Here is a 6,173-nt window from a genome sequence, read left to right as displayed (position 1 = left end):
TATATATGCAAGCAAGAAGCAAGCTAGAGATAACGAGGTTAGTTCAATCAGGGAGGATGAGGCCCTGTTCTAGCAGTAGAGGTGTGAAAACCAAGGGAGGAGAAACTGGTTCTGTAGTTGGCAAGCCATTCACAGTCTTTGTTTAATCCTGAGCTGATGGTGTCAAATTTGCAGATGAACTGAAGCTCAGCAGTTTCTCTTTGAAGTCTGGTCCTAAAGTTTTTTGCTGGAGGATGGCCACCTTAAGATTTGCTATTGTGTGTCCAGGGAGGTTGAAGTGTTCTCCTACAGGTTTTTGAATATTGCCATTCCTAATATCTGATTTGTGTCCATTTATCCATACAAACGGACTTCACTAAAATAAGACAGGAGATCTACATTACTCACATCACATCACCTCTCTACAAAGGAAAAAGGACTGTAAGCTATCTAAACTCTTACCTGTTACGTGGGGCCACAACTGTGGTACCCCTAACCCACCCAGCAATATCGTCAATCTATCCAACCACACACTATCTATCCAACCACACACTCAGCCCAGAAGAAAAGTCTGTCCTATCTTGGGGACTCTTTCTGCCCTGCCACCCCCACCAACATGATACAGTTCTGTGGCGATCTGGAAGCCTACTTTTGCCGTCTCCGACTGAAAGAATACTTTCAGGACAACACTGAACAACGCACTGATACACAGTTACCCTCCCACCAACAGCACAAGAAGAAGAACTCCACATGGACTCCTCCTGAGGGTCGAAATGACAGTCTGGACCTATACATTGAATGCTTCCGCCGACGTGCACAGGCAGAAATTGTGGAAAAACAACATCGCTTGCCTCATAACCTAAGTCGTGCAGAACGCAATGCCATCCACAGCCTCAGAAACCATCCTGACATTATAATCAAAGAGGCTGATAAAGGAGGTGCTGTAGTCATGAACAGGTCTGACTACCAAAAGGAGGCCGCCAGACAACTCTCCAATACCAAATTCTACAGGCCACTTCCCTTAGATCCCACTGAGGAATACACTAAGAAACTGCATCATCTACTCAGGACACTCCCTACGCTAACACCGGAACAAATCAACATACCCTTAGAGCCCCGACCAGGGTTATTCTATCTACTACCCAAGATCCACATACCCGGAAATCCTGGACGCCCCATCATCTCGGGCATTGGCACTCTCACTGAAGGACTGTCTGGATATGTGGACTCTCTACTCAGACCCTATGCCACCAGCACTCCCAGCTGGAATACAAGCTGTCAGGAACAGTATCCCTGATGATGCCACAGCACAACTGGTTGCTGAGCTCTGTGCCTTTATCCTCACACACAACTATTTCAAATTTGATGACAATATATATCTCCAGATCAGTGGCACCGCTATGGGCACCCGCATGACCCCACGATATGCCAACATTTTTATGGCCGACCTGGAACAACGCTTCCTCAGCTCCCGTCCACTCATGCCCCTTCTCTACCTACACTACATTGATGACATATTCATCATCTGGACCCATGGGAAGGAGAGTCTGGAAAAATTCCACCAAGATTTCAACAGCTTCCACCCCACCATCAACCTCAGCCTGGACCAATCTACACGGGAGGTCCACTTTCTAGACACCACGGTGCAAATAAGTGATGGTCATATTAACACCACCTTATACCGAAAACCTACCGACCGCTATGCCTACCTTCATGCCTCCAGCTTCCATCCCAGGCACACCAAAAGATCCATTGTCTACAGCCAAGCACTGAGGTACAACCGCATCTGCTCTAACCCCTCAGACAAAGACCAACACCTACAAAGTCTCCACCAAGCATTCTCAAAACTACAGTACCCACACGAGGAAATAAGGAAACAGATCAACAGAGCCAGACGTGTACCCAGAAGCCTCCTACTGCAAGACAAACCCAAGAAAGAAACCAACAAGACTCCACTGGCCATCACCTACAGTCCCCAGCTAAAACCCCTCCAACACCTCATCAGGGATCTACAACCCATCCTGGACAATGATCCCACACTTTCACAGGCCTTGGGTGGCAGGCCAGTCCTCGCCCACAAACAACCTGCCAACCTGAAGCATATTCTCACCAGTAACTGCACACCGCACCATAGTAACTCTAGCTCAGGAACCAATCCATGCAACAAACCTTGATGCCAACTCTGCCCACATATCTACACCAGCAACACCATCACAGGACCTAACCAGATCAGCCACACCATCACCGGTTCATTCACCTGCACATCCACCAATGTAATATACGCCATCATATGCCAGCAATGCCCCTCTGCTATGTACATCGGCCAAACTCGACAGTCTCTAAGGAAAAGGATAAATGGACACAAATCAGATATTAGGAATGACAATATTCAAAAACCTGTAGAACACTTCAACCTCCCTGGCCACACAATAGCAGATCTTAAGGTGGCCATCCTCCAGCAAAAAAACTTTAGGACCAGACTTCAAAGAGAAACTGCTGAGCTTCAGTTCATCTGCAAATTTGACACCATCAGCTCAGGATTAAACAAAGACTGTGAATGGCTTGCCAACTACAGAACCAGTTTCTCCTCCCTTGGTTTTCACACCTCTACTGCTAGAACAGGGCCTCATCCTCCCTGATTGAACTAACCTCATTATCCCTAGCTTGCTTCCTGCTTGCATATATATACCTGCCCCTGGAAATTTCCACTACTTGCATCCGAAGAAGTGGGTATTCACCCATGAAAGCTCATGCTGCTAATTGCCTGTTAGTCTATAAGGTGCCACAGGATTCTTTGCTGCTTGTATTGTAACAGGAGGATATTCAGTAGATTGTCTTTTCAAATGGTACCTCACAAGCCCCACAGTGATAAATGAAGGGGAGGGGAGGGATCTCCCTTTTATAAACACCCAGCCAGCCAGTTGGCTGTAAAATCCCTGATGGTGCGAGTTCTCTGCTTGCTTTACCTCTAAAGGGTAACAAGCCAACAGGGTTTAAAAAAAAAAAGTATTGGGCACCTGACCAAAAGAGCCAATGGAAAGGCTAGAACTTTGTTAAATGGGAAAGTAACTTTCCCTTTGTCTGTTGTTCTCCGGAGAAGGCGACACGGAGTAGCAATGCTGTGTATGGCTTGAATCAGGTATGAAAATTCATCTTCCATACCTAGAAGAAATGATTTGGCCAGGGAATGTTTAGACAGACACAATCAGGTTTATTTTTTATTTTGGCTTTTGGATCTCCTCTATGCTATCCCAGATGCTTTTGTTTGCTTGTAAGCTTTAAGCTGACAAGAAAGCTGTTTTGGGTGCTTACAAAAATTTTCTTTTAAGATCTAGCAAAAGCCTAAGTTCCAGATGTATTGTTTTCCTTTTCAATTTTAATAAAATTTACCTCTTTTAAGAACAGGATTGGATTTTTGGTGTCCTAAGAAGTTTGTGTGTGTTGTTTGATTATCTGGTAGCCACTGCTAATTTCCTTTGTTTTCTTTCTCAGCTCCTTCCCAGAGGGGAGGTGAAAGAGCTTGAGGGTGCCACAGAGGAAAGAATTCTCAAGCGCTCCTTCCTGGGTCCAAGGGTTTGGGGTTTTTTTGCCTTTGGGTGGTGGCAGCATTTACCAAGCCAAGGTCAGAGAAAAGCTGTAACTTTGTGCCTTTAATACAAGTCTAGAGTGGCACAAATTAATTTGTAGAATCCTGTCGGGCCCCCGCTTTCTGCACTCGGAGTGACAGAGTGGGGTTTCAGCCCTGACACATACTATGAACAAAATTGATCATAATTTTCTAGAAGAGTGAACATAGGGGAACAGACTAACACAGTGTCTGTGTGTTCCCAACATATATGTGGGTATTCTAGTCCCTCACAAGCAAGGTGTTCAGCATCTTCAAACACCTGAGGAACCGGTCCTGGGAATTCACGGGTTTATTAAGTGACACTGTATGGAATTGAGAGACACTTTATATTATTATTATTTTATTATAAATACTGTGGCAAATTGCCGGTACGGTTATGCTGGGTCTCGCGCTTTCTCTTCTTTGGGGAAGGTTCAGGGCGCCATTGCTTGCCTCTGAATCGGTATTTTAATTACCCCACTAGTGTCCTTGAGAAGGGGAGTGGAGAGGGAGGGACCTGGGCCCGCCCTCTTCTCCAGGTCCCAACCCAGGGGCCCTGAGGTTAGTGGTGAACCACTTGAACTGGCGGTTCCTTCCCCTGGGGTACTTCCCTCTCCTGCCCTTCAGCTTGTGGAGGGGCTTCTTGCCCTCCTTCTACACAAGCCAGGTGCCCCTTACCTAGGGTTTTTGGATCTCTCAGCCCACTGGAGCACTCCTCCAAACTTTCCTTTTGTCTCTCTTCAAATCTGTTCTCTGCTCCAATGCCCACACTGTCTGATTGAAGCAGGGGTTTTTATCACCTGACTGACTGCTGGTGCTCTAATTCATCTATAGCAAACTTTCTTCCCTCTACAGGGAATAAGGCTCCCTGCTAACCCTCTCCTGCTGCCCTCTGGCCACGCTGTATCACACTGTGTACTGAGAACTCCAAGGCTTTTCCATGCCATGTGCTGTGAAGCTTGTGTTTGGGACACAGGAATTAGAAGCCACTTGGCAAAAGGAATATAAAGGGCAGCTGCATCATCTCCAGTTTGTCTTTAATCCCTCTTCCTACCTCTGCAGCAACTTCTCTACAAACTGAAGGCTTGAACAAAGGACTGAATAATGTGGATGTGTACCAGAGAGCCTTTCAAGCCAGAAACTCACCAATACTGCTAAGAACCAGCTGTATAGATTTCTGAATGTGTCTGACTGCTTTCCCATTTAACAACTCCCTTTTTCTTTTTTTCTTTCTTTCTTTTATACTAAACCTTTAGTTTAGATGCTTTCTTGCTTATAAACCTTTAGTTTAGATGCCAATGATTGGCTGGCATCGTAGTATTTTGAGTAAGATCCAAACCTATACTGACCTGGTAATGTGGCTGACTCTGGGGTCAGAAGAACACTTTGTTTATGTGAGCAGAGTTTTTAAATAACCTCTCACTGGGCTGGACCTAGGTGCTGATTGGGAGTCAGAGAACTGGGATGCAATAAAGGGGGCCATGTGATTTCTTTTTTCAGTTTCTCGATAACCAGTGTGGGGGATCAGAAGCACAGTTGGTGACTGGTCGGTGTGTTTAACTTCCGTGTTATCCACCAGTTTGGGGAGCCTCTGCTCTTCCTTTTTTAACCTGCCCTGGTCTTGGCATTTTCAGTGAGGACTAGCCCAGGGACACCGGGTCACACCAAGTATTAAAGTTAAATTAATAGAATGTTTTTTATGACAAAGTTTTATGAAATCAATGGAGCCCCTTTGTTTTCTTTCATCTGAGCAGGGTTTCCATTTTCCAAACTGTCGCAATCCGATTCATAGTTATGGCTATGTATGGCCACTTGTCGGTCCACGGCCATCTTGAACCTGTTCAAAGGACAAGACAGCCTCCATGTTGGACCAAGTTCTTGTTAAAGGGCAGAGATGCTATCCTGCCCAGCAACACTGGTTGTGTATGCTTTTCCTTTTTTTTTACTGGGTCATCTAAGGGTCAGGCTGGTGCCGTGTGCAGAGACCTGATCCTGCCCAGCAACTTGTAGTGTCGTGTGCAACATTTTGGTGCTGTGTGCATTTTTCCCGCTCTTTTTGGGCCCGGTCGTCTGGAGGTCAGGCTGGTTCTGCCCAGCAACTCCAGAGTACTGTATACAGAGACCTGATTCTGCCCAGATACTCCAGTGTGCCGTGTGCAAATCCTTCCGACGTGGGGTGGCAACAGCTCAAATCCTGAAGGGAGGAGGGACCAGGGAGCCAATCAGATGCTGACACGAGGGAGTGAGACCTTTCAATAAAACTAGGTTTCCCCCCAGAAAATCTTGTCTTGACCATTTTCTTTTTGGTGGAGTATCCGCGTGTTAGCCGAAGGACCTGATCAACCTTTTGGCCAGGGTCTCCTCCCGGTAATAGCTAGCTCGTGTTCGTGTGGAGTATCCGCGTGTCAGCTGAAGGACCGGATCAACCTTTCAGCCAGGGTCTCCTCCCGGTATTGCTAGCTCGTGTCGTGTCGTTTTGGATCCATTTCCATCAACTCGTCATGCTTCTGGTGTCTGCTCTGCTGGTCAGCTGCGCCTGGAGTGCGGTATTTGCTTTTTGATATCTGACAGTTAGCTTATTTAGCCT

This window comes from Mauremys mutica, unplaced genomic scaffold, assembly GCF_020497125.1.
Source record: "Mauremys mutica isolate MM-2020 ecotype Southern unplaced genomic scaffold, ASM2049712v1 001057F_np12_obj, whole genome shotgun sequence".
Lineage (NCBI taxonomy): Eukaryota > Metazoa > Chordata > Testudines > Geoemydidae > Mauremys > Mauremys mutica.
The sequence above is the reverse complement of the archived record's forward strand: the minus strand, read 5'-3'. Positions refer to the sequence as shown.